Here is a 27,636-nt window from a genome sequence, read left to right on the forward strand (position 1 = left end):
TTAAATCAGCATTGTCAAAAGTATAGCTGTAAGCATTGATCTGCCTGGCACATGTAAGGAAATGTGCAGTAAGCAGCTACCTATAGACATACACCACAGCTACTTTCCTGAGCTCAGTTGTATGTGTGGGTTTGAAGCATCCTGTGTGTAGTTCACAGTCTGAAGCTCTTGCTTGGATCCACTGCCTGACTGGAGCAGAGTCAACATATCTAAATGCAGTTCACAGCATGGCAGGACTACTTCTTCCTTGGATTATTAATTAATTAATTAAACAGCTGCCATTAACTCCTTTCCATCCAAGCCGTGGGAAATTCAAGAGTAATTAAAATAAAAGCAAATGTCCACTTGGGAATGTGAACTTGTCAGGAAGGCTTAGTGCTCACTCAGCACACCAGCTAAGTGTTTCCTGGCTCCACGTGCCCTTCTCTGCCTGCCTTGCAGCCTGTGTCCTGTCCAGAAAATGGCTGCAGCTCTTGCCTGGCTCTCCTGGCATAGACAGTGCTGCATGGAGAAGAGTCTCCTGCTGCAGCAGGAGAGGTGGGCTGACAGGAGTCAGGGTGAGAGCTGACAACACGTGAAGAAAAGCTAAAATTCATGTTGGGGCAGAACTGAGACTGGTGCTTGTTCCTAATAATTGATTTGGATGAAAGATATCCAGAGTTAATGTGGCAAGGACAGGGCAGAGCTGTCAGGCTGTCCCATCAGAACCAGGTCAAAAGCAGGTTCCCCATTTCTCTCAGAAACATCTCTAGTCTAGTAACTTCTGCTAGGTAGATAACAAGCTGTGTTTTTTCCTCTTACTCTATTCAGTTTTGTTGTCTCCCATCCTTTAATAAAAATTAAATACAGTACAACATGGGAAATAGGAATAACATATCTTGTTTAACTCCCCACTTCATCCTTTTCTGTGCCATAGCCTCTGTCTCCACTTTTCACATACTTCAAATGGATGACAAAGCAGAACGGGGTACCAATTCACAAAGGCAGCTTTGGGCATCGTCTGTTGGTACTGTTCTTGATGGTTTTCATGGGACTTGGAAGAGGAATGTGTCCAAATCAGACACTGTGGGTCTTCTTTGATAGGTTGAGAGAGATGGAGCTGTTCAGCCTGGAGAAGGGAAGGATCTGTGGGGACCAGAAAGTGGCCTATCAGTATCTAAAGGGAGGCTGTAAGAAGGAAGGGGACAGACTCTTTAACAGGGTCTGCTGTGACAGGACAAGAGGAAATGGTTTCAAACAAAAAGGGAAGAGATTTAGGTTGGTTGTATGGAAGTTTTTTTTACAATAACTGTGGGTGAGGCACTGGAACAAGTTGCCCAGAGAGGTAATGGGTGCTTCATCCCTGGAGACACTCAAGGTTAGGCTGGACCGGGCTCTGAGCACCTGATGGAGCTGTGAGAATCCCTGCTTAATGCAGAGGAGTTGGACTAAATGGCCTTTAAAGGCTCTTCCAACTCAAATGACTTGATGATTCGTGGGAAGAGTTCAATGGCCTCAGTTGTTCCTGAAGCACTTAGTTGCCAGAATCTCTTGTTTTCTTGAGCTGCTAACTGCAGAAAGTTGAGTGTTTTTCCCCTTAGGGAACTGATTCTTTGCAGTCCTATACAGGAGGCAGTTCTGAGTGAGTCTGAAATGCCATCTTGTTCCAACAGAGAGAAGAATGTTTCCTGGAAATGTTTCATACTTGTTTTGGACACACAGTGTTTGTAATATAATGAACAGGGCTACAAGTAACTACTACTGACATCCCAGGAGTTATTTCCAACTGATGCGTGTGCCAAATTAGATCAAGATGAGAGCTTGCAGAACCCCACGGAGTCTCAGAGCCATACTGCTCTGGAAAAAGATGTGATGGTGAGTGTTTAGATGAGCTGGATTCAAACCCCAGGTTTCCTTCAGTAACTTCTCAAATTCTAGAGTGTGTCTGGTGGCTGAAGGGCACCCCCTTGGACAGAGAGAGGTCATCTATTTGAACATCTGAGCATAACATGAAAGCATCCAATCTTGTTCTATCAAATAGAGAAAAGCAAACAAACAACCCAGCTATACCTGAAAACTGAATGCTGGCGGTCCTTTAGTAAGCCTGGGAGACCACAGACCTGATTGCTTTCCCATGAAGCACTGGCTTTTTCTTGGATGTTTGTCTATTGCCTTTGCATTTAGATTCAAAGCCAAAATGTCCTTTCCATACCAGCCCACTTTAGGTGATAAGCAAGCGGAGTGAGGAGCTAAGACTGTCTCTGCATTTTCAGAGCACATCAGCACAGAGTTATTTAGCACAGGAGATTGTCTGATTTTGATTCACTGAGAGAGCTCATGAAGTCCACAAGCTCTGATTCCACCAGTGCAGTGCACTGTCACATTTTTAATAGTCAGAGCTATAAAAAACAACACACATGCAGGAGACTAATTCAGGCTTTGACATTGTGATATTCCATTTCCTTATTCATCCAGGTGCCTTTCATTTGCTTCTAAACTCCTTTTTATTGTGATTCGGGAATGAATTAAACAACACTGGCATTAAAGGTGCTGGTGGAAATTACATGCTTTGGAAAGCTGTGGAAAGGCTGGCTAGAAAATAGAGCTTAATATGGCCCTGCAGCCACAGAGGAACAAAAGGCAGAATTCGATCTTCCAGCCTGAGGTGATCAAATACCCCCCACCATCTGGCCAACTGCAAAGCCAACAAACTGCGCAGGCAGGTGAAAATGCTATAGAGAATAGATTGCAATTTCTGTAGTGCGTGCAAACATCCTATGAAGTTTTGGGATAGATGTGATCTGTGGAATTTGGTGTCTTTTTTTTTTTTTTTACTGTCTTTCTTTTAAACCAAAGTCAATTTGCAGGGTGGGCATAAGGGGAGGAGCTGTTGCCTTGTGGCCTGAGAGCTACCACACAGGAATATTATTCCTACAAAAAGAACAAGTGCATCTGAGGAGGGTGGAGTCGGCCCCCTTTGCACAGGCTGATGAAGATGGCCCTACTACAGCAGGAGTCCTTCACAGCTCACCTTCTGTCCATTACCAATTAGTAAAGAGTGAATCTTTCTGAAAAATGCCGCAGTTCTGTTCCTTGAAATGTGGTCATTTTATCAGAACAAAAACAGAACAGACTTCTCTGGATGTTCTGCAGCTGATGTTTCATGCAGTTTCCCGTGTTGACCTGTGACCCTACTTAGTAAGTCAGTGTTTGCAGCAACATGGGATTTAGTTTTTTGCAGGGAGTGTGGTGCATACATGTAGCCCCATGAGTGTGCCACTGGGCTCAGTGCCTGTTAATAGGAAGAAATGAGATGTCTATGAAGCAAGAACTTGAAATGCAGATAGTTTTGCTATTTTCAGAAAAGACACCTATCCTCAAACCAGTATGACCTTAGTGGCAACTGTACTTCCTGACCAGTTTTTCTAAATTCACACAGTCAGGGCAACTCAGAGAAGCATTAAAATGTTCATCTCTTCATTTCAGTCAGATCAGATTTTGTTAGAAGAACTTGTCTTTATATGTATTTGTGGTTTCCATTCTGATTGCTGGCTTGATGCCTCCCTGTGTACCTTAAGGTAATAGGGTATCCCTTTACAGAACTACGTGTATTGGGCACATACATAAGGAATTGCATGTGAACACAGCAGAATGGGCTGACGTGATTTATGCAGGCAGTTGCGATCTAGAGATTTGCAGTTCACTGAAGAAGCAAAATGTGCTGTTTTGCATGACTTTCACGGCTCTCCAGGTTCAGCTGCAAGATATGCAGCCATTACCTCTTCCTCACAACCCATCCCTGAAAAAAGTGCTAGGAACGGATACCTGAGTTCATTCTTTTTCTGCCAATATAGGGAAAGTTTTCCTCCCAGTGAAGGTGTATGCATCGGCTTTGCATGCAAACAGCAATTACTGACAGGATAAAGGACTTTAGTGTAGTATTGATTTTAAGTCAGGGAGTTTTCTCTGGCTGAGTACTTGTAGGATTTTGTGAATACAATAATATATAAGGAGTGGCATCAACTCCCAACATCTGGTGCTGTCAGAATTCCATTTCAGCCCCTTTTCATTAAATGTGATCCCTCTAACAGGGTTTTTCTTCTACTAAGAAAGCAAAGACCTAGTTTGTAAAGAGCAGGAGGTGGCAAAAAAGGGAGGCTTGCGCTTTCTTGAAACCATATCATCTGCTTGTGGTATTGAAGTAGTCTGACTTCTCTAAGTTTTGAACCATAAAAAAATATGCTCAAAATACTCCTGAAAAATAGTCTGTAAGTATTTTCTTATGTTTGTATGTTTTTAGGTCTTTTTAAAACCCAGTTTTATGTTAGTCCTTTGGGATTCCTTATTTTGTTGAGCTTGTCAAAACGTCTCCTGCAGGTTTTCCAATTTCTGTCCCCATTTCTATTAGCACTTTTGGATGAGTGTCACCTGAACTTGGTGCCTTGTCAATTGGAAAGATCTCTGACCTTTTAATAACTGTTTTGAACTCTTGTCTGCACAGGAGTTATGCTGAACAGGAGAGTCAGTTGATACCCACTTTGCATCTGCCTGCCACTTTTATTTAGGGAAGCAAGTATCGATACAGCCCCTGGGAAATTCAGGGAAAGGAAATACTTCTGATGAAATTAACAGACAACTTGATGTCAGTACTGATGTATACAGATGTAGCTGAAAGAAGAGACGTGTGGATTAATTAATTAGAAAACGGTCGCTACTTGTGACTTCCCAAGGGGATCCCTATGTGCTCAGCATATAGAAATGTCAATTCAGAGAAGCTATGTTTCCCTATTGGTAAACCAATACTTTTGGCACTAAATTTTTTTTCACTGGAAAAATCTGTCTGAAAGGATCAGCAAGTTGAATGACACGGTACAGCATCTCTCCTGAGATTGAGCAGTGGGGACAGATAAGCAATTTATTCTCATCTCAGCACCTGCAGGCTGATGGGTTCCTGCCCAGTTCCGGAAGCCATTGATGTTAAAAAGCCAACTCTTGCCAACAATTATTATATAATGCCCTCTAAACTGTTTCACGTCTTTCTCTTTCCACACGTCTACTTACATTAGTACATAGAGGCCTTCCTTTTGTACTGATGCGCTGCCTCAATGTAAAGTACAACCTCATCTGGTTGGTTTTTTTTAAAGTGTTGGTGAAGTACACCAGGTGGTGATTACTATTTTTAAATCCATCCATGGTAACTGGGAGAGTGGTTTAAAAATTCTTAGTAAATGCTGAGATGAAAAACTCTTTGCCTGTATAAACCATTACAGTTCTTGATCAGCCTGACACCTGGCATTCCACAGTTGTTGCCTAGTGAGGATAGACCGCAGAATTTTAATGTTGACACTGGAGGCCTGTTGATATGTGTTTATAAAAAAGAAAAACAAAAAAAGTAAAAATTCCCCTTCGCTTTAGATATTTAGCTTAAGTTAGCTGACCTGCACTGCCACACTTACCTAACACAGGTGCCTCAAAGAAAGCTAAAAAGCTGATAAATTATACATAATCATTCAACAATGCAAATTACCCATTAGGTTAGAATTTTTCAATTGCATTCCTCCTGTCAAGAAGAATCAGGTGGAGGACTTCAGTCAAATCTACCCTGGCTTTAGGCAGCTCCTTTAGACTCTAGCAGCCCCTCCAGCTGCTGTTTTTTCTGCTGTGAAATCTCAGTGAAACTAATGAGCACCATACAGGTAACAAGATGGGCTGGGCTAATCTTCATGTTCTTTTCAGTATAAATGATTTTATGCATTTACGCGTGCTTTGTGATAATCTGAAATATGGCTGCTTGTTAGGTTCTCTTTTTTGTTAACTTGTATGGAAGCTTATCCTTTGTGTGTTCCTTTGTCTCTCCTTTCCCATGAGAGTGTTCAGCTTTTGTGTTTTAGCCTTACCCAGAGCCATTTCCCACTGAGGTTTCCTTAGTCCTTTTGGTCTCTTTTGTTAAGGAAGAAGATGTGCTACAACACAAGCTTGATAAGAGCTATTACCACTTATAATACTTAGAGATGCACTAAAAGGTTTTAGAAAACAGGGTTTTCTTCAGGCTAGGGGAGGCACTAGGCTGTCACCTAGGAGAAGGGCTGCTTAACTGTACAACCTATCTGAATCACATCATGTTAAGAAATATTTTGGGCTCTTGGTGCGAAGAACACTTCTACATAGCACCTGTGCAGATTTCTTGTTTGATTTTTCACTCAAAAAGGGGTTGGAGGGAAGCACATGAGAACAGTATACTCTAGGAAAAATCTTTTTTTTTTAAATATATATATATATATATTTGCTATAAGCTGTTTCAAAATATATTGTCAAGCTTCTATATTTTTAAGAAGACCTAAGAGATGTAAATATGGCTTGCAGTTTATGTAGGAGGTAGATTGGTCATCCACAGCACAGGGCTCTCTCTGGGTCTGGGCTGGGTGCTTGCCAGCTCTCCAGCTAGTGAGTACCTGGTGCAGTACAGCTCTGGATTCCCTTCAGACAACTATGTTGTTAGTGATGAGCGAATGGGAAAGCGTTCAGGTTATTTTTGTGCTCCTCTGCAGTGGGCTGGCATCCTTGCCTTTGCAAACTCTCTTTAGAACGGCTGTTCTAACAATACCTTTGAAAGGACAGAAATTAAGGCAACTTTTTGCCTTCAGAAGAAGAGTGGGTTCAGGAGTCTGTGTGAAATTGCAGATCAGACATTGACTTTTTTTTTCCCCCCCCTTTGCACTTGAACTGGGTTTACTCCACATGGCTCCCTTGACATCAGAAGAGTTATCCCTGGCTGATGGCAGAGTAGACAAGCAAAGAATCTGGTTTGCATTACATATGTAATGCTGGAGAGGTGGGCAGTCATTTGGTAGAACAGAGTTATTTATAACTGAGGTTTGACATTAGGTTGGTTATGTTTGTATTTTACAAAGCTAATAGACCTACCCACAGAACACACTGTCCTATGGCAGCTCTGCATATTATTGAGCAGATGAACAATGGGAGCTTTTATCTCTGAATTAAGTTCAGAACAGTAATTGAGATTTTCAAACCACGCAGGAGGTTTACCTTTCATTCATTTTGATGGAACATGTGTATTTAAATCCCATGGAGTAGCTCAGCCTCATTTCTGCAGCCTGTGTGCTCCCACAGCTCCCATTGACTTGAAAGAAAGATTATCTGTGCATGAAGATTGGGTTGACTCTAGGTTAGTCTCAAAGAAACTGGGAAACTATACCACAGAGCACAGAAAATATTTTAAATTACTGTAAATAATAGATGATTTTTATGATGGATGGCCATCTAGTAGGCATAGACAAGAGAAAGCCTAGCGTATTATTATTTTTTTTAACAAAATAAAACTTGCTTCTGCTTTTTTCTTCCTCTACCCTGCTCTTCTTCTCCCACCCCCCTCCCTCATTTTATGGTGATCAGAAATACTTCTAATGACATATTGTATTGTCCTAAACTGGTCGTTTATTCTGAGTCTTCAACAGGGTTCAATGCTGCTCATGTATTTTAATGAGATTTTACAGTACCTTTATTCAGGAAATAAATAGATGTTAATTATTGTCTCAGGAACTATGTTTTGATGTGTAATGTCTACTGATTATTGGTGTTGGAAACACGGTCTGAAAAGGATTTTGCACTATTTGGCCTCAACACTCTCATATGTTAAATAACTAGATGTAAAATTCGTATCTGAATACAAACATCAACTATATTAAAACCTCCAGCTAGACCAGCTGAAGCATATGTGTTTAATTAAACAGCAAAGTGAGCTTTGGTGTATCTGCAGCTGAAGCTGTTTCTTAGAGAGACTCATACTCCGAATTTGTCTTTATTAAGGCCTTGTCCAAATGATAAATATATACTACCTGCTTGGTATCTGCCACTTGGAAATAAATCATGTTAGGATTGATTTGCTAACAGCTTTCTTCTCTCCATGTGTTCTGCTGCCCAGTAGGACATGCTGGTGTTCCTTGCAAAAGCACTCAAGCTGAGCTGCTGAGAGAAGAAAACTAACATCTGTGTGACAGAACACCACCTATTTATTCGCTAGCATGGATGTCATCATGATTGCTGTTATTTAAAAAGTTGTGAAAGTGCATAGCTTACTATCATTTGCATAGGGTTTGCTGGCAAGCTCTTTTCAAGATTGTTCTGCATGGGCATGGAATTTCAGCATGGATCTGTATTGCTCAGCTTCCTTCCTTCCCCAGGTGTTAAAATTGCCTGCACATAGGAGTGCAGTTTTACAACCTCGTATGTGATGAACCATTGTGCTGTAAAACAGGCAACTGTGGAATCTGGATTGCTTTCTAATTTTTGGGTAGCTTAAACTAAAGTTCTTATGCTATGAATCTATTTGAGGCAGAGACTGCTTTTTTGAAGGGATGAAGTAAATTCTAAAATATTAATGCTTCCAAACATTAGGAGCAAACAGTATTGCTCGTAAACTCAGATTCATTTTTATTGCTGTGGTTCATCTCTCTTTATATGCAGAAAGGCAGACATGAAGATGCAGCTGCAGCGCATACAACTTGGTAAGGGAAATGGGTAGCACAGCAGTGCTAGGGGCAGCAGTGGCACAAATCTGCCTTCAGTGGCACGTATGGGGCCTAAAGCAGCCTTGGCAGGGCTCACGGTCCCTTCCAGCTAACAGCCATGTGGATTTTCATCTTCTGTCAAGGAGCAAAGGCAGACTATTGCAATGTTAGTAAAAACACAGCTTTGAAGCTGAAGAAATCCCTTTGCCAGGGACTTACAGCCACAGCTCTTACTAGCACTGACACATGAAAACCTTAAGTATGTGCTTAGAATTAACACGTGCTTAAACTTAACGTGTGCTGAAATGCTCCGAGGAACTGGAGTGGTGGCAGTCATATGTTTAAACTTGGGTACTTGAGAAAGGTTTTGGCTAACACTGGGCCTAAAAAGGATTTTATAGAAGTGATTCTGAAAGCAGGTGGAATTTAAAAGAGACTGAGATAGCTTTGAAATTCTTGAAACTTGTAGTACTAGTTAGAAGAAAAATATTCTTGCTCTAAATCATCAATTTTAAAAAGTCCAATATGTTTTATAAAATTCCTTAGAGGTTTTCCATAATTGTATTTAAGTTGATGTCTATGGCAGCCCTTGGTGGGCCTGTGCTGCTTCCATGTTAGTACAGTCCTGCTTTACTGACATTGCATTTTGGAGAAGCAAGAATTACATTGACGTGCAGCAATTTCCTATTAGATACAAACAGAACTTCAGAAATCATCTGTTTAACCTGAAAAGCCCCAAGAACTTGATCTTGGAGTAAATAAATGAAAGTGCTTTTGCATTTTGGTCTGGAACACAGAACTGAACTAAAAAAAAAAAAAAGCTCTTGTTTTTCTTAGGGCAGCTGTGTCGTTTAACTATGTAATAACTGAAGATGAACATTTTGGTTCATGTGAGTGTGTGTAACGTGCTTTGAGCGAGATGGAGCCATTGTGGAAGAGACCAGGCTGTACGTGATAGCTTTTTTCTGAGCTAGTTGTGGCAGGTGACTTTACAGCCACCCTTTTAGACACGAGGAAAACTATCTAAGACATGTATGATAAAACCATTATAAGGCCCGTGTGATAAACCCTGGGATTTACATCTCTTTTACTTAAAAATACAAACCAATTCTAGCCAAAGCAGGCTGATTAATGGAACTGTAATTTTAAAACTGAGAAACCTTTGACCTTTAAATGCTTTATTGAATTAACAGTTTATGAGCAAGGGTGTGATAGGTGAAAAAGAAGACTGAGATAATTTTCTATACATAATATGGTAAATATTTCTTCTCTACTACTGCATATCAGTTTCTTCTTGCTGGGAGCAGAATGTTTATACCCGGTGCTACCAGTGACAGCATATCTATTTGACTAGAAAGAGAATTAGAAGAATTCACTTTATACTTTCTCCTTCTCTCAGTTTTTTTTTTTTTTTTCCCCTCCTTAAGTACATGTTTGCTTAAGGGGGATGTCGATATTGAAATGTTTTTTCCAGATAGTGGTTGAATCTTGAGAGTTATAACAAACGAACAGAGATGGGCAATTGTCTATAGATGCTTATGGGAAAGCATGTGTGTTTCTTTGTAATTTTGCCAAGTATTGGTTCCTGTAATAGATTCATCCCTTAAAGACAGCAGTGAAATCAATAATAATGATTGCTACGATGGATTGTGGATGTGTATCTTTTCCTAACTTTTCCCCACATTCAGTTTTCTTCTGCTTATTTGCTTGTACCAGAGGCTTCCCTGCAGCCCCCCACAGCCACTGGGGGAGGCGAACAGCTCTCATCTTGGCAGGGCTTTCTGTCAGTTCGTCCCTCCAGTCTTTATTGCTGCTCAGGAGCTGTGTGCCATCTCTATAGCTGTCTGCTTGGTGCTGCCATTCTCTGAAAGGCCTTTTACACCAAGCAGCGGATGTTTCTGGAAGCAGTTCTGCCAAGTGGCTCTTTTACCCAAGAATCTGATAGTTTTTTCCTGACTAATTATCTTCTAACTACTCCTAATGACACGGAAGGTGCTGAGGAGAAAGGAAGAGTGGAAATGTTGGTTTGAAAAAGCAGCCCAGACCATGCAACAGGGCTCTGCTCAGAGTGCTGCCACACCACAGGGCGGGAGGCCTGGGCACTGCAACATGGCTGCCGTGAGAGCAAGGCACTCAGTGTCCCTGCTGTGCTGACCGGCAGGACTGGCAGCTAAGGGAGAATTCTTTTACAGACTCGCTTCCCAAGAGAGGAGGCTGTCACTTTTCCGTGCTGCAAAAGCACTGCTGATGCCTATGTTACTGTTGTGTAAAACCAAGAGGGAGCTGAATGCTGAGAGTTCACAGAAACCATGCAGAGCTCAGCATCCCAGGGCAAGGGTACTGGGGCATGGATGAGTCTGTTGCTATTCAGGGCCTCACATCCTGACCTGGCTGTGGCACACGAGGCAGCGTGACTCTGGAGGAGGAAGGCCTTCCAGGTACTTCTCTGGCATCTCAGAACCTTGTGGTGACCCAAGGTGCCATTCCATGGGCCTACCTTCCACTGCCAGGCTTTTCCAAACCTGTTCATTTTTCAGCTGAATCGGTAAACTAAATAAACAATGTATGACAGTAGAAGAGAGGTGGGATGTGCGTGGAGGGGTAGATGGAAAAAAGACAGCGGCTGTTCCTTCTGGCTGCAGCAGCCTTAACTTGAGAGATCACAGCCCAGAAACCTCAAAGCAGCTGCTCTTGGCTTGGGACTGCTCTACTCGCTCCTTGGCCAATCCCAACATACCTCTTATATTGAGGCAATTTTCTGGCTTCTTTGTTCTGCCTGAATTGACGATAATTAGGTATCAGCATTCATATTGTGCCATACAGCACTGCTCGGGTAATTCCCGTATGGACTTAATTAATTAAGCTAAGTGCAAATGTGTAAATTCTGTATTTGTAAAAGTAAAGTGCTGGATTCCATTTTCAGAAAGATTTTATTCTCTGGAAACTGTTAATATATTTCTACTGCTATCACACTTTAAATGAACTCATGAGTTAAGAACAGTGACAGAGAATAAATTATCATACAGCTGGTAGGAGAAAGATAAATAAAAGGATATACATAAAAATAAATGGATTCTGTCCCTGTGTGTGTAGAAGAACCGGTCCTTGATGATGAAAGGCTATTAACTGGCTTAGTGTAATTAACTGTTTTGCTTCAGGAGGAGGGGTTTGCAGTTCTTTCTTTGAAGCAAAGTGTCACAAGCATGTGCAGAGTGCAGTAACCACTCTTCTGCCTTGAGAAAGTGCTTTAGGAAATGTATAGAGGATGATGGGGAGATCTGGAACAGAACGGTCACTTCACTCTTTTTTTTTATTATTTATTTAGAAAGAAACAAAGGAAAAAAAAAATGAAGCCAGCTGAGAGACTCTGATAGTGAAACAGTGCATTTGAAACTGAATTTGAGACTCTGAGAATCACCTTACTGCAGTCTCCAGGCCAATGGAAAGGTCCCCCAACTTGTCTCATCCTAGGGCTTGTCATTAAGTGCCCATTATAAGGAGTACATTTCATTCTGAGTTGCAGACAGAAGAAATTACAAGAGCAGCTCACAATTCTTAGCTGGGTAATTCATGATATATATTGAATTTGGAGAATGTACCTACTGAAGTTAATGGAGGAATGTTAGAAGGTCTGCGTTGGCACCATGGTATGTCATGCAGCTCCTTTCCTTTCTCCCTGCTGGATACAAGCAAGGCCTGTGGGACAGACAGGTGTGATAGAACGTGCTGTGGCAGCAGTACACCATGCAGTCACCTTGACCAGACAGAGTCCCTTTTTGCTTTTTTGGCAGTGCAAATCAGCTGACAGAGGCGAAGGCATGGCGCATCTTGGTTTGGTGTCTTGACGTATTGACACCTAGTGAAAGCAAGCTTTGCAGTTCAAGGAAATAGCTGCTTTTACTGATGAATCAGCACAATTTTTTTTCACTTAAGAAAATGAAGCATATGGCATGATAGTGCTTGCTGTCATGCCTGCTTCTTATCTGTGACAGAGAAGCTGTCAAACGTACAGCCTGTGTGAAGTGGTTGTGACACAGGGATAGCATTTCAGAGAGGAGTATGGTCCTGAAAACTCCTTGAGCAAACTAAGTAAGCAGAAGAATGGATGAGAAAGATTCCAACTCAGCCCGCTCATTTTGTGACACAGTGGGGCAGCTCTTCCCAGCAGCTTTTCAGGTTTAATCAGAGTTTCCTGTGAAACTGAACCCTAAAATACATGGACCTATCAACTGTGATGATGTATTGAGGCAATCGGGTTTTGTTCCTTGTCCTCTCCTTAGAGTTCACATAAATTTTGTTCTAGGGTGAAGACCTCTTCCTAAACAGCGGGGCAGCTCTGTAAAGTCCTGAGCCCCTTCTCTCAAAGCAGGGCAAGCTCTTCTTCTTTCTGCTCCTTCCTTGCCTTGCAGTGCCCCTTTCTGCTCTGAGCCAAGTGCACCACAGCACCAGAAACTGCTGTGCTGCTGTGGGTGAAGTGCTGCAGCAAATGGACAAAGGAACCTGGCATCGCTTTGAGTCTTCTGTGCTGATACAGACTTCCGGGATATGGCTGTGCCCTAGCAGGCTCTGCTTATTTGCGTTGTGGGGATTCTGATTTCTTCTTAAAAACCTGCATAACCACAGAAATTATCTGGGCTGCTTTGGGGTGTCTGAGCTTGGTGAGGTGGCAGGAGGAAAGAGTGGGGCCAAGCCTGCTTCAGCTGGGTAATGGAGGAACAAAACCATGATGTTAAAATTAGTGTGCAATGCAGGTGGGTATCAAAGACTCAGACTGCAGAAAAAGGGATGACAGAAAGTCTGAATAGTCCTGTAAGAAAGACTTGAAATTAGTCATCTTGCCATTCTCTCCCCAAAAAGGAATGTAGCCATATATCTTTACGTAGTTTTTTTTTTTTTATTATTTCTTTAAATCCAGAAGATATGCGTGTCCCCATCATTTCATTAGTGAAGTTTAATAAATGGATACCTTAAAGTATTTTCAGATTCTGCACTGAAAGTCTCTGCAGAGATAAGAGAAGCATTTCTTTATTATTCATTGTCATTCTTGGTGTGGGCTTGCAGGCTGGTGTAGCACTGAAATTTTTCTACAGAATAAAGCCATGATCGTCTTTTTCCTTCTACTGCTTATTCTGCACAGGAAATTACTCTGTATGGAAAGGATGGATTTGAGATTTAATGGGATTGATAGAAATCTGAATGTAGTTTGAATGTTATTTCATATAACCAAACCATTTTCTTGTGGCTAATTTCTAGGTTAAAATGTTTCCCTGAATATTTATTTTGTTAATCACTTGCATTTCTTTTTATTCTTCGTCTTGAATTCCTTAAGACCAAATGATTTATTTCACTGATGTTTACTTATGTCATGTCCCAACGCTCTCAAAAAAAGATTGTGCAGAAGGGTACAAAATCCATATATAGAGAAGTGCTGGTGTTTGCCTATGATGCTATTGTCCATGAACATGAATAATCCTTTTTTCTTTTCTGTAAAGGTCTGTTCTTTCTTCTCCCATCTAAGGTAAAACTGTCTGTCTGTCCTTTAAGTGCACAGTGAAGTGTAATTTCCCATCAAATCTTTGTCCAGTGGTAAGGTAATGTGATGTTCACTGAAAGGATAAGAGGGCTTGACAAGCTTCAGATCACCAAAATGGCAATGTTCATCACTACCTGAATCTAATTTGAGTTTCCTTTCTAGTTCAGTTTCCAGGGAAGAAGACCTGAGGGACTGAATATGTAGAGGCTGGGCTGTTGAGTGGCTTTATTACCAAGGAGTAGTAAAAGAGAGCTGGCCTCTGAAAGAGCTGGGAAAATTTCCATTACTTTCTCTTGTTTGTTATTAGAAAATCAGCTAACAACAAAACAGCCTTGGAACTCAAGAAAAATGGCTAAAATAATCTGTGGATTTTATATTTTCTGTTGCCCTTTGGAGAACCATAGAGTTGTTTATCAGTTTTCTTTTATACTAGCAAGTTAGTATGCCTACTACACTTATTATGCTTGATTTTTTTCTTTTTGCTAATATATATATCAAACAGCTTTTTTTCATTTTCACCCTGAAAATTTGTTATGAATCAATCTTATTGACCTTCTTACACTTTGACAAAAACTTTAATTAAGTCTCCTACACAAAATCTCATGTAAAAGGAGAAAAGCTGAATATCACGGGTATTTTTGTTTATAGCACTCTGGGCCAAAGAAACTCAAGTGTTGCCAAGTCCTTACTGATCATTTCTGAAACACTTGTTCAAAGAGCCTATCTGCCACAGATTTTGGACTTTTTTTTTTCCCGACGGCCTTGCAAAGAATGAAAGTTTCAATTTTCTTTTTAGGTTAAGACATCTTCTGGCAACGGTAGTCATGGAACTATCTGCTTCTTACTAAAGATGTAATGGAGTTGAGGAAGCCAGCGGGATTCTGCTCATGATGCTTTCTAAAGGTAATGGGCTGAATCTTTCATACATTGGCAAAGGTTTATTAGCTTCAGTGTTTACCCTATGCCTCATTTAGGGATATATTTTAAAAACTTACAAACAAACTCTTAAAACAACAACAACAACAACAAACTTACTAGGCATTGCATTTGAATAGCAGTTTCATCAGACATCCATGTAGTACAGGCGTAAAGCCCATGGTGATGAGTGTGTTACTGCAGAATTTCCATTCAATAAACTTAGGCCACACACACAGATGTTTGCTCACTAATTCTACTTCCAGAGGAAAAGGCAAAATTTGACTCAGCCCTTATCGTTCCTTAAAGTGTGTGGAGGCTTGTGAGCGAAGTACTGTCTGTAAATTAAGCAGTAATACTAATTCATGTGGAGCGTGGCAGTTGGGCTGTGATTGAGGGATGCTGTCTGACATACTCTCAGCACATCCACCTTTGGTCCTTGCCAATCAGATTAGGAGTAGCGTTTAAAATGGTCACGTAACAGAGTTGCCACAAAGGTTTATCATAATGATTAGGGAGCACATAATTAAAGCCACTCCCAAAGTCAAAAAGCATTCTCAGCAGACTTCAAAACTCCTAAAATGCTTGTTTATTCAATAATTATGGAGCATAATTATGGTAATGAGGTTAGCTCAGATTTACATATTAGCAATGCATTTTAATGATCTGATTATGCAAAAGTGAGATACAATAGATTAAATTTTATATGGAAAATTTGTTGCCAGACTGGAATCATAGGAAAAGGAAAAAAAAACTGCAAACAAAACAACAAATAGATTTATAAGAGCTCAGGGAATTACCATGTAATAAATCCTATGGTTGTAATGAAATAACTAGAGCAGAAAAAAATTCAAATCATTCTATGAACAGAAATCCCCAGCTGCAGAACTGCTGCTGAGTGACATTAAAAAATATAGTTTTCTCTTCAAATCATATATATGTATATTTTTAAGTCATCAAATGGGCTACAGAGTCCTTAGAGACAATTTTGGGAAGAACAGTCACTGCTTTTGTTTCTGAACAGTGAAGTTAGCAAGTCTGGATGAAGGAAATGACCCTCCTGTTTTCTTGCCCAGCTCTCATCTTTTCTTTCATCTGTCTCTTCTTTTTTTCCTTTCATCTGGTTTTTGCTTCTCTTGCTTTCATTCAGTGGTGTTCTCTCAAAAAGCCCTGCTATGTTTTCTACCAATAAAAATCAGTATTTCTGTGGTTGGAGTAATTATATTTTCTTTATGTATAGCTTTTTTTTTTTTTTTTTTTTTTTTTTTTTTTTTCTTTCTTGGGCTCTGTAAAGCTTTCAAATTTTATTTTGAAGGAACAATTCAGTTTTCCTAATCTTTGCTTTGGTAATACAATATTGTCTTTGACTCATTAAATATCCTCCTTTTGTTGTTTTAAGAGGTTAGTGATTTATTTTGTGCAGCATTGCAGCAAATTGGATGATCAGGGAAATCAAAGCAAGGCTGCAAGTGATGCACTAACTTGCGAAGGGGGAGGGGGTAACATGCTGAAATATTCCGTTTGTATTTGATTGGCTTGATCTTGTTTAGTGGGGTTTTTTCTTTTTTCTTTTCTTTTTTTTTTGTTGCTTTAAAAAAATAATTACAAGATCAGGGGAATAGTGCGAATGATAGTGAAATTAAAATGTGAGAATTAAACAAACTTGAGGATGCTGAGACTGAGATAGTGACGTTGCCTCTCCACATGACAGCAAAACATGGTGCTTTTGTCGGCAGGATTCAGTCTGTGCACCAGTTTAGCTCTGCTGGAAATCCCCCCTGCTCCAGCTCATTGCTCTGGGTTCAAGGACTGCCTAACCACAGGGGCTCCTGCGGTGAATGGAAACTGCTCAGCAGTCAGGGACACAGAGAGAGGTGTGTAAGAAGTGACAACTTTGGAAACAGTAATGCTGGTTTGCTACCGTCCTGGAAAGCTCAGCTCTGCCCAGAGTTTGTAGCAGCAGCAGCCATGAGAAACTCCCCTTTGCTTTATAAATGCCAATCTGGAGCATCACTTCCAAAAAAATTCGCTCTGAAGTTCAGTGTCCAAGTCTGAAAAGTAGAATCCTTATATGAAGTAAATCCTTGTGCCTTACTTAAGAAGAGCATCCTTATACTTTCTGGGGTGCCTGCAGTTGTGGTGGTCTGGCTCCTGAGGTGAGGAGTGTGAACTGGAAAACACACTGGAGGCAGGAGAAGAGGAATTTTGCTGAGGTTCAGGTAAATCTTGTTCTTAAGCATCCATATTGTCAGTTCTTATTCTTTCCAGCAGTAAACGGGTACTGCTGAAGTGCTTTTTACCAGTATTTCATTCCACACAATACTACGTACATCATCTAAACATCTGTTTTATGCACATCTTCAGAATTTCGTGACAAAGCAGATTCCCCTGAGGTTGTACTTCCAAGCTGATCCTTAGCTGCACCATTATTGTATTATTTTTTAGGTATTTTTTTTCAAGTTGCATTGATAACATTATTTGTTCTTTAGACATAAGCTTTTGAAAATCTATTATTTGAAGTCTACAAGCTAGAAAACATAGACTGTCATTCTAAAAAGTAAGATTTTTGTGTTCTCTTTTGCATGTTTATGTTTTCCTGCAGTGGGGGTCATTTCAACCTTGTTTATCAGTGCTCTAGGGAAGGATTTGCCCAGATCTTGTGATCTCTTTTTCTCAGAGAGGGAAACATACAGGAGTTCTGGTACAAAGCTAATTGTGCTGCTCGCTGAGACTTTTTGCCCTGGATTTAGGGTTTGCTTGCTGTTTGCCATGTGCCAGGGAAGAAGTCTGAATTGTGCTGCTTACACTGTTCTCTGCTTGTGCTGGACAAAGGTTCGTTTCAAATGCAAAGCATATGAGATTGACTGGAATATTGTTGTATGGGTCTCTATTAAATGAGGAAGTCTCTGTTTTAACTCTTCGTAGTGGAACTTGTAAGAACTAAACCAGCTCTGTTCCAAAGGCTCCTTCTCTTTCATGGATTATAATATTTTATTCATGTGACAGTAGTCCCATAAGGTTCCACATGAACATCTCTTCCTTTCCTCAGCATTGTTAATTTTAAAGGATTTACTAATTTTGGATTTAGCATTGGATGGTGCCCTTGATAAAACTCCATGAGAAGTATTATTTACATTAAAGGTTTCTGTTTCCTACTGAAATCAGTGGAGATGAGTCACAAAAGTGCAAAGATGGCAAAAAGCCAGCATTTGTGAAGATTGAGCTCTTTATCTTCCTTCTCCAGAGCTCCTTGCAGGAACAGCTCCAGCGGTTGTCCTGGAAGCGGTGTCATTGTCACACATTCAATACAACCTTCCCTTTTAACAGAAGACATGCGTTTCTTTATCTCTCTAATTAAAGCTTAGACTTCAAAACATCATGCATTGTCTGTGGCTCCAGCCATCTTCTTTTAGAAGAAGAATAACCCTTTCTTTTTTTTGGGGGAAAAAAGTCTCAATGCCATCTCTATACCTCATGGATTTTGAAGTCAGCACATGAACATTGTGAATTGCATAAATCCAGTGGATGTTTCGTGCTTCAACACAAAAACTTGTCACCCAGGACATTATTGCCCGAGGCTGGGAACAGAGAAGCTGCAAGTCCCTGCCAGACGCACTGCAGACATACTGATAGATCTCTGCAATGTATTTTTTACTGTCCAAATACTAGCTTCATAAGTTCATGTAAAAGTCAAGCAATAAAAATATCTCCACACCAGGCTAAGGGTATTCATATCCTTTCTCTTCAGTCAAATACAAATGATCGTGCTCATTTAAAAACCTCCCTGCTGTGGTGCCCCAGCCTATTTCTCTTATCTTATGACTAACAATGCTCATTGTCCTGCTCTTGCTATTTTGAGGATGCTAAAGGTGGAGAGCTTTCTGCTTTTTCATTTCTGTGTCCTGCTCCTGGATATGCTGTCTGACATATTTTTTCTAAGCCAGTTTGCCTAACATCTTTTTTTTTTAAGGCGTGTTTGTTGAGCTATTCAGCTTTCAGATACTTCTTCCTGAGAAGGCTTTGGTTAGTGGGAAGATGGTGAGACTTCAGGCCGTGCAAAAGTAATTGAACTTTAAGATCTTTCATCTGTTGATGAACTGAGTTTGTGTGAGTCCAACATATTAGCTCTGCTGTCTTTGAGTTGCCTTTAAGTGAGGCTGGTTGATGCCAGCTGGTTAGCTGTAATTGGCAGTGAAACATTTTTGTAATCTTTTTGGTATGAAAGATGCTAGACAAGCAATAAATTACTCCATGTTTGGCTTTATGAAACACATGAAAAATGTAGTGAAAATAGAATGACTCTATAAATCCAGATCCTCCAAATCCAAAACGTGATTTCTTGCAAAGTGACTGTTAAGATGACTGTATCTCTCAGCATTGTTATTAAGGGAAATAGTCTCACAGTAAGTCAAATACATGACAAATGTATACATTTATGTTTTGTGTATATATATGTACAATAATATATTACTTTTCTGTACTTCCAAAAAAACCTGTTACCTTTTTCCCCTCCCTGAGATTTTAGGTACTGCTCCAAGAGTGCGCCAGAAAAGGGGGGAATTTCTCCAGGTGACAATGGGCTGGTAGGGCCCAATCCTGCAGAAGCAGGAAGCAAATTGCCTGGCTGGTTCTCAGGCTGGACACTATGCCCTAGGGAAGCAGTGCCTGCCCTGACAGACTCCCAGGTGGGCACTGGCTCTGGCTGAGCTGCTGCAGTGGTGCTGCTCTCAGCCTCTTCAGTGGGTTCTCTTCTTATAAGCCCGAACTGATCATATTTCTTCCACTCTGCATAATCAACTCTGAGTTACTCAAAATAATAATAAATCTGATCTATGATGATGGCTTCCTTGCAGCTTAGGGGGCTGCAATGAAAGGGTTCTTGAATATGTTTTTGTGATAACTTTGTTTTTAGTGTTACACTTTGCAAGCTGTAAACTTTGCACCAAGTGCATGGTGAAGCTTTGGTGACTTCAGCTTCTTATAGCCATCACTGACGAGTTCTGGTTCCAGTAGGATGCCCTTACCAGGTAGAAGAGAGACTGGAAATTTCCTCGCTGAAAATGAGGAAAATTGCAAATTCATGATCTGTTGCCCTTCCTGTCCTGAGACCTCAGACAGCTGATATTTCACATGGATCAATAGTAGGATATAACACTGCATCTGGGTATCTCAGGTTTCTGCAGAGGATAGCTGAGGTGCAGGAGAGAAACAAGATACTGAAAGGTCTCATGTGAGTCTTGCACTTGGTTTGAGAAGAGAATCTATGTTCTCCTGTGGTCCATTCCTATTGTAGTGTTTAAGCCATTCTGCAATCAAATTCTGCTTTTGTCTCACTTGCTTCAGGAAAGATACAGAGTGGTAAACAACTGCTGGGAATAAATGAGCTTGTCATGGTAAGTGTACTCCTAGAGGGGTGCTGTGCTACCTCTTTTTTCTTTATAAAAAACAGCTGGCCCACAGTAGTGGTAGGATCTAATACTATGATAAAAGCAGAATTCAAGTCCACCAGTCCTAACAGAGCATCTCAAGCTGCTTTGTTGTCTGCTGTCAATTGAGAGCACCTGACGCTCTATTGCAATCAGCATGTAAGTGAACTCTTTTCCATTAATAGCTTTTTCTATGTAGGTTGCTCCAAAAGTAATGTCTCCTATTTATTTCCATGGAAATTACAACAGATACAAAGAATACAATAAAAAGCTATTTGATGGATCAAATTTTCAGCTACAAAACACTATTTTTAAACATAGTCACCATGTAGGGGAACTGTTAGGTCATGATTTGAACTTGTGATTGAGCACATGGTGAAGGGGTGTGGCTGGCCCAGGGAGAATAGGCAAATTGTGTGCACCTGGCTTGCTTCTTGAATACCATTGCTGTAACAGTAATTACAGCAACAGTATTTGTACTGCATCTTGAAGCAAACAGTCGTTAGTTGGTCTTAAAATTCATATACTCCTATGTAGAAAGATTTTAACGTATTATTAAACAGAACTAATTTTAATATATTCTCTATGTAAGCTAACATAACTTGTTGTATGCCAATATTCAGTTTGCAAGATTCCAGGTTTTCATAGGTATTCATGACTGGTGATGTTTCATTATCTTAGTGCTTTGTCTATAATTACTACAGCTGTCCATAAAGCAGGTAAATTCAATTCATCTTCTTTCATAAATGAAGAACCAAGACCCATCTAAAATGCTGATTCTGAAAGTCTGCTTAGCTGTCACAGCCTCAAAGATGGTCACAACTCATCATTGGCTCCTGTCTTTGTTTTAATTTTGTTTTTCAGCTTTAAGAGTTCTGCTTCAGTCCAGAGAGATTCTGTCTTCATGGAACTGAGACAGGGCGATTCCTACTTCTTTCTTAGTTAACTAAGGATTCATAAGGTAGGCATCCTTCTGTCTGTGACTTCTGATGTACTCTTGACATATGCCCAGCACACGCTAAGTGAAGACTTTCTCTTCCAAAATTCATGCTGGACTTGTCTTGCTCCTCGTGTATTACGCAGGCAATATGGGAAAAAGATGGCATTCAGACTTCTGTACCAAGACCTGATGGCGTGAGGTTGAGTTTTTGAAACTGTAATGTACTTTGTAGGAGAAATGTTCAGCCACAGATACGTATGTGTACCTTCTATTTGTTATAGGTATTCACTTGTTGAGATTGGTAGAGGAAAAAATGTTTATTGATTAATTGAGATAGTTGGAAATGTGAGTGGTGAGGTGACTTTATGGGTCATATGGACATATGTTCAATTAGTGGTGTACCTCTGAACTTTTAGCTTAACTTTGTTAAGCTCTTCACCTGAAAGGTATATACTGTTATGACTATTTTTTACTGATGGTTTGCCATATGACATTTTACATTGTGTTGTTTCATTCTAACTCTGTCGCAATAAGATCTATAATGGCATAAAGCTATTTCCTTACTCAGTTTTTTTTGAAGTTCTTCCTGTATGTATGTATTTTTAAGCTTATTTTTTTTTTAAAGCCTTGCCTCTCTGGGGCTGGAATAGTTTCCTCCATTTGTATGCTACTGAAATATATACACACACACATATATATAGATGTGTAAATATATATATATATATATTTATTTTTGGTTGTGTTTTTCCCTGATCTGAAATTGCAGAAGAAAAAGCAAAGGAGATTTGCTGCAAAAGCTGTGCAAATATTCAAATAAATCAGCCAGCTTCCTTAGCAAATATACTCTTGGTATTATGCACGCCTTTTAACATTTCACACACAAACATTTTTTTTCCTAAAACTCCTTTCTGTGACATTCTAGAAAGTTTTTCAGAGAACAAGCCTACTGCTGTTGAACTGTGGTACAGTAGTTATTTGAGAATGCAGTCTTAAGAAAGGGCCTATCCAGGCATTGCAATGTGTTTGAGATAAGAATGAAGCTCCATGTCTTTGGCAAACAGAACCCAATCTTAGTTTGAATAAATGCCATGTGCAGCTTCTTTAAGGAAACACTAATTATGCACCATTAGAAAATAAGGATGGGATGGGTAATCAGCTGCTGTTCCATATTCTGCAGTGTGTTGTGTTTGCAGCTCTTGGAATCACTCTTTTGGCTATTTTCAGTGCCTTACATTAATGGGATTGTCTACTCTTCCAGTTTGTTTACTTGAGAAGAAAATAGTTCTGACTTGTATTTTATTTCATGAAGTCCCTGGGAAAACAGTTTATTTTACAGTGATTTAAATAGTTGCATTTAAATTGGGGCTTATATTCAGCTGCGTTTTCACTATCAATAGAGGCTTGGAGTGCCTTGTCTCCAGGGCAGAGCTTGGCTTGAGAGTCATGGGCAGAGCCATAAAGGGAAATGGGCTCAATGAACAGTTTTTCTTTTGTTACCTTCACAGATAGAATTAAACCTGTAAAACTAAATCCTCCCATGGAATTAAGCAGTTTGGGAGAGAAAGACCTAAGAGAATGGTGCAGTACCCTTGGTTACAGACTATTTAACAGCAGGGACAGTTTATTTTCTAGTTTGTAAAAGATTTTGTCTGTTTTTCTTACTTCATGTCCTCCTCTTATAAATACTTATTTTCTTCTAAGTACTTAGAGATCTCGTCTCAGGAGCAGCATGATCTGAAGAATAAAGTGCAGGTGCACAGGTCTGAGCCCAGGCAAATTGTTTGCACCTGTGCTCCCCAAGTGACTCGAAGGGGAGCACAGGTGGGGACTGAGGGTGCAATCACCCTGGGCTCATATAAGGGCCAGCCACGGCAGGAGAGCATCTCTTGGAGCTAGACTTCTTCTTGAGGAGGAGTGCTGTTTAGCCAGAGATTCCCTCCACCAGCTGGGTGAGTTCAGCTGTTCTTTCTGTATGTGACTGTTGGCCTACCTGCAAAAACTTTGCCTGGTGTCACCAAGAGAAGCAATTTTTCTTCTTTGTGAGTAGAACGGGGCCTTAACGTGTTTATTGAAATGCATCGCTTTTAGCATGTTGTGTATGTAGTTCTTCTCAGATGTGACTCTGAGTATGAATATCTTATTGGATATGGAAGGGAATTAGAGAAGGGGTTCGGCTGTTAGATATTTATTGTAAATGCAACTGAGAATTGCGCTGACAGTTAACATCTCACTTTTTGAGTCTTTCTATCTGTACCCCATTCACCAAGAGAGTGAATTCAACTGTGCAGCTCTCCTTTCCCTTGCTGCGGGTTGGTGGAAGGGATGCTCATACTGTACCAAGCCTCGTTGCTCCCTTTGCCTCTCTCTCCCTGCTCCTGTCTCACGCTCTGGATTTTCAGGCAGCATGGAAGACACTGATAATGGACTCACCAATATGTCTGCCTGATGTGATTTTCATACAGTGCTCCCCCCTGCAGCTTGTCTGACCACTCTGAGAATTAGCTGACCTGAGCAGAAAGTAAAGGGCAGCTAATTCCCTCTTCCTGACTTGTTAGAGAGCACAATTACACCAGCTATCTATGCTCGTTTGGAGGGGCAGGGTGGCAAACAGTAGTGTGGAGATTGTTATGCAGGAGTATAAGGTGGCAGAAGGCCAGGCAAGCTTGCCACAATTAATCTCTTTAGGGAAGATGCCATCCTGAATGTTCATGTACTCTCCTCCATTTGCTGATTCATGGCTGGAATAACTATCAGCCTTTTTTTTTCGTTTTTTTCCTGGCTGGAGGTAATAATGAGAAGGAAACTGGCATTATTGAGAGAGAAAATGGAACCAGATTGAATCAACAATATAGGACTCAAACCCTAATGTTTGCAAGGGAAAGTATTTGGCTCTGATTTCCAGTTGTTCCTTGTTCTACTTGGAATGTGAAAACAAAGATTATCACTGATTTATTTTTGGTGATTGAATGCATCCCTATGTGTTAGTATCTAAAGCTATGTGCTTGAGATGAGCAATTGGGTATCTGTTATGTGCTGGAGTGTGGCACCACGGAGAACCTGTGCTGTCCTGCTCCCTCCCTCTGTGTCTGGGCCTCTGGTGACACAGCAGTGGTAGGGCATGAGGAAGCTGTTTCTGAAATAGTTAAACATGGTGCTGCCTGAAGGTACTTCACATCTGCTCAGGTGCCCACTAGACTTTATGAGCATGTAATGAACTATTATTTAATGAAGTCTCATTTGACTTATGTTCTTAAAGATTCAGAAGAGTGTTTAGCACAATTATTACTAGTACAGTGCCATTCAGTTCTGAGGGAGTTGGGTAAAACCATCTGCAGTAGTTTCAGTCAATGTAATAGATTAAAGTGATAAATCCAAAAAGGCCTGCCTAGCAAAGCTAGCACTGAACTAACATATTCTTTTCTCTCCCTTAAGAATTGTTTCCACTGATGGATAATCTCCGTAGAACAGGAAGCTCTTAAATCTTCAGACAGTGGATAATAGATGCAAATTTGTGACCGTCATGTGAAGTGAACTAATAAGCTTGGCTGATCAGGGAACACGACAAGTGTGACACTTTATCAGGCAGTAAAAGCTGATTAGTTTGTGCATGTTTAGCTGTCCATATGCCTCGTTATTGGAAAGGCCTTAGATAGTAGTAATAATTGGAATGGATGTTGCTTCATTTCCTTCGACATAAAAAAGGAAAGAAAGAAAAAAGAAAGTGAATGTAAAGCATTGATTTTTTTTTTTTATTTTTTTTTCCCCACCCTTGGAGTGAAACTGATTGAGCAGAGTTATCCTGGTGGAGTCACACTGACTGGATCTCTGGCTGCAACTGTATGTTGAGTGACAACAGCTATTTCAGCATGTTGTGGTTTGTGGTGGATCTGTGAGGAAAAGCTGGAGGAGGTGGCTCTATTGCAGAAGTTCCCACGTGGGTTGGCTGTGGTAGGTGAATGGGTCAAGTGAGTATGATGGCAGCATCAGCCACCAGGAGGGGGAAAAGCAGAGTCTCACTGATGTTATTTGCAGCTAAATACAGAGCCAGAAATAAGTTATTTTAGTAGCAAACACCTCTACCAGTTCATGCTGCTTGTAGTTAAGCCTGGAGTGGAGTCTTTTCTATGTCGTAAAGTATCACTTGGGTACAATCAAGGCTGTGCTTTCCTTGTCCATCCTGGGCTGACTGAAGTTGTTACTTCTTGTATGTTTGTCATCCAATTTTTTTTCTCTGTGGAGGAATATTTAAGTACAAGGCAGTAAATAAAATGATCTCAAGTCACCGAGTAGTGTGTGTGATCCCACAAGGTTTTAGCCATAAAAAAGACTCACGGAGTTCTAAAAATCTTTGTCAGGCATTGGAGAAGCTACTATAGGTGTAGCAGGACTGGGGCACCCAGAGGGACAGGGAATAGCTCAGGAGTATCTCTCAGCATCAGCTATGACTACCAGCTCTATTTATACAGCAATTTGAGTTAGGTAATCTCAGGTGAGGCTCAGTCAGAGGTCACAAATGTCTGCCTGTAATAATTTAATTATCATTATTACTTTTTCTAGGCTGTTACAGATCAGTATGAGCCTTGCAGTTGATAAAGGCTTAAAATGAAAGGGAATCATGAACCTTCATATAGATTTCAGCCAGGAGCCTTTGTTGGAGGATGTGACTCTCCTTGAACTGATCCAGTAATGCCAGTGTGAGAAGCTGAAAAACAGGGGTTTGGTGTGATTAAGGCAGCAAGTCTTGCATTTCATTTTTGGACAGTTTTTGATTTTGTGCTCTCTTCTCACTGATGTGAGGTAGGGACTACTGAATTTAACTGTGTTGTTCAATGGAAAGCACAGCCTAGTTCAGAGGTAGAAGCTTGTTTTGTTGTGTGAGCTTGCAGGAACCTGCAGAAGGGTATAGGAAGAATCTGGATTCCAAAGTGAGTGTCTCTACTTGTTGAATGGAGCAGAAAGCCGTTTTAACCCTGGTGATTTTTCCATCCATGTGAAAGTTTGCTTACTGCACAGGTAGGATCCTGGTCGGCTCTATGAGAATTCATTAAGTACTTGCTTGGGCCATGTCCCAAATTAAAGTGATGATGCTTTAAAACCTGTTATGTAATCATGGAGTATTCTTAGAAATGCTTCTTTCTGAAAAAAGCTTTGGCTGATTCTGCATATTCTTCCTCTGAGCCCCTGTGACACAAAAGTCAATAATGTATTCACCCTGAAGTGTGTTTCTGCACCTGCCACCTGTGTGCTATTTAGGCATCTTTCACTTGTAATAATAGATATGATTTTAATGTGAGAACAGCCTTTCTCCTTCTGAGGCAAGCTGAGAAATGTTGCATTGCAGATGAGGCTGGCTCATCAGTGTTACACAGTACAAGTTCACCACTGCCCCAAGGCCCTGTAGTGAATGGAGACAAATTGGTTACCAGCACTGCTTTTCCTTTTGTTCAAAACAGCGTATTATCCAAGGAGCTGCACTGAGGGCCTGGGGCTATGCCCTGATCATCCATTTTGTCCCCTGTATGTATTCTTGATTCTGTTGGATCTTCCTCCTGCAGCTTTGACTGTGGCTGCTGTAGTGCAGAAGTGCTTGCCAACATCTTGAATAGAGTAACGAATTCACGGACCTGTTGTGTTTCTCAGAAAACATTTATTTTTTTAAATCCAGTGTTTGACATGTCATGAGTTCACAGCTCTGGCTAGTTCATGTTCCCTTTATATCCAACAGAAAGGGAGGAGTGGCAGCTCTTACTATTGAAGTGCATCTTTAGTCATTCTGTCTCTCATTGTGAGTCTTCACTGCTTCTCAGTAATTCTTAGAAATACTGTCAGCAAGGACATCAGAAAGCCACTTAGTTTGCTTGAGGGGCTCTGTTTTTCTGGATTTGATTACTTGTTCAATATGTACTGCACTAAATCAGATCACTTGATTGTACAGATATCAGATGAAAAAAAAACCTTGTGTACTTCAGCAGCAAAGATACGATTGGACTAGAATTTCAAATGTGTTCAGCACTCATCTAAAGATGTGTTCTTTCTGTTTGTCAATGTTAGTACACCTTTTCTATTAAAGTTTTATTTCGGTGGAAAGTAGCGTTCTGGTGATTTCCTTTTTAACTCTAACATTAAGATCTCTTGTTGAAACAAATGAAACTTTCAGTACACAAGCCAGTGTTATGCAGGGCGACCCCAAAATACTGATTTTTATCTCACTTGCTCTTTACCAAAGGCTACCACATTTCCTTTGGAAGTCTATTTTATTTGTGTTGCTAATCTCTAAGTCATTGATATTCCTCTTGATGGTATATTGAAATACGC

At 40.5% G+C, this 27,636-nt stretch overlaps 1 long non-coding RNA gene across 1 annotated transcript in view; it reads left to right on the top strand.

Moving 5' to 3' along the window:
* Positions 1 to 18,895, top strand: part of LOC112532362 — a 64,411-nt gene extending 45,516 nt beyond the window's left edge. Inside the window, exons 8-9 of the long non-coding RNA XR_006939089.1 lie at positions 14,837 to 14,943; positions 16,692 to 18,895. This is a non-coding gene — a long non-coding RNA (uncharacterized LOC112532362). The remainder of the gene's footprint in view (positions 1 to 14,836; positions 14,944 to 16,691) is intronic.
* The last annotated feature ends 8,741 nt before the right edge of the window (positions 18,896 to 27,636 follow it).

Source organism: Gallus gallus, chromosome 4, assembly GCF_016699485.2.
Source record: "Gallus gallus isolate bGalGal1 chromosome 4, bGalGal1.mat.broiler.GRCg7b, whole genome shotgun sequence".
Lineage (NCBI taxonomy): Eukaryota > Metazoa > Chordata > Aves > Galliformes > Phasianidae > Gallus > Gallus gallus.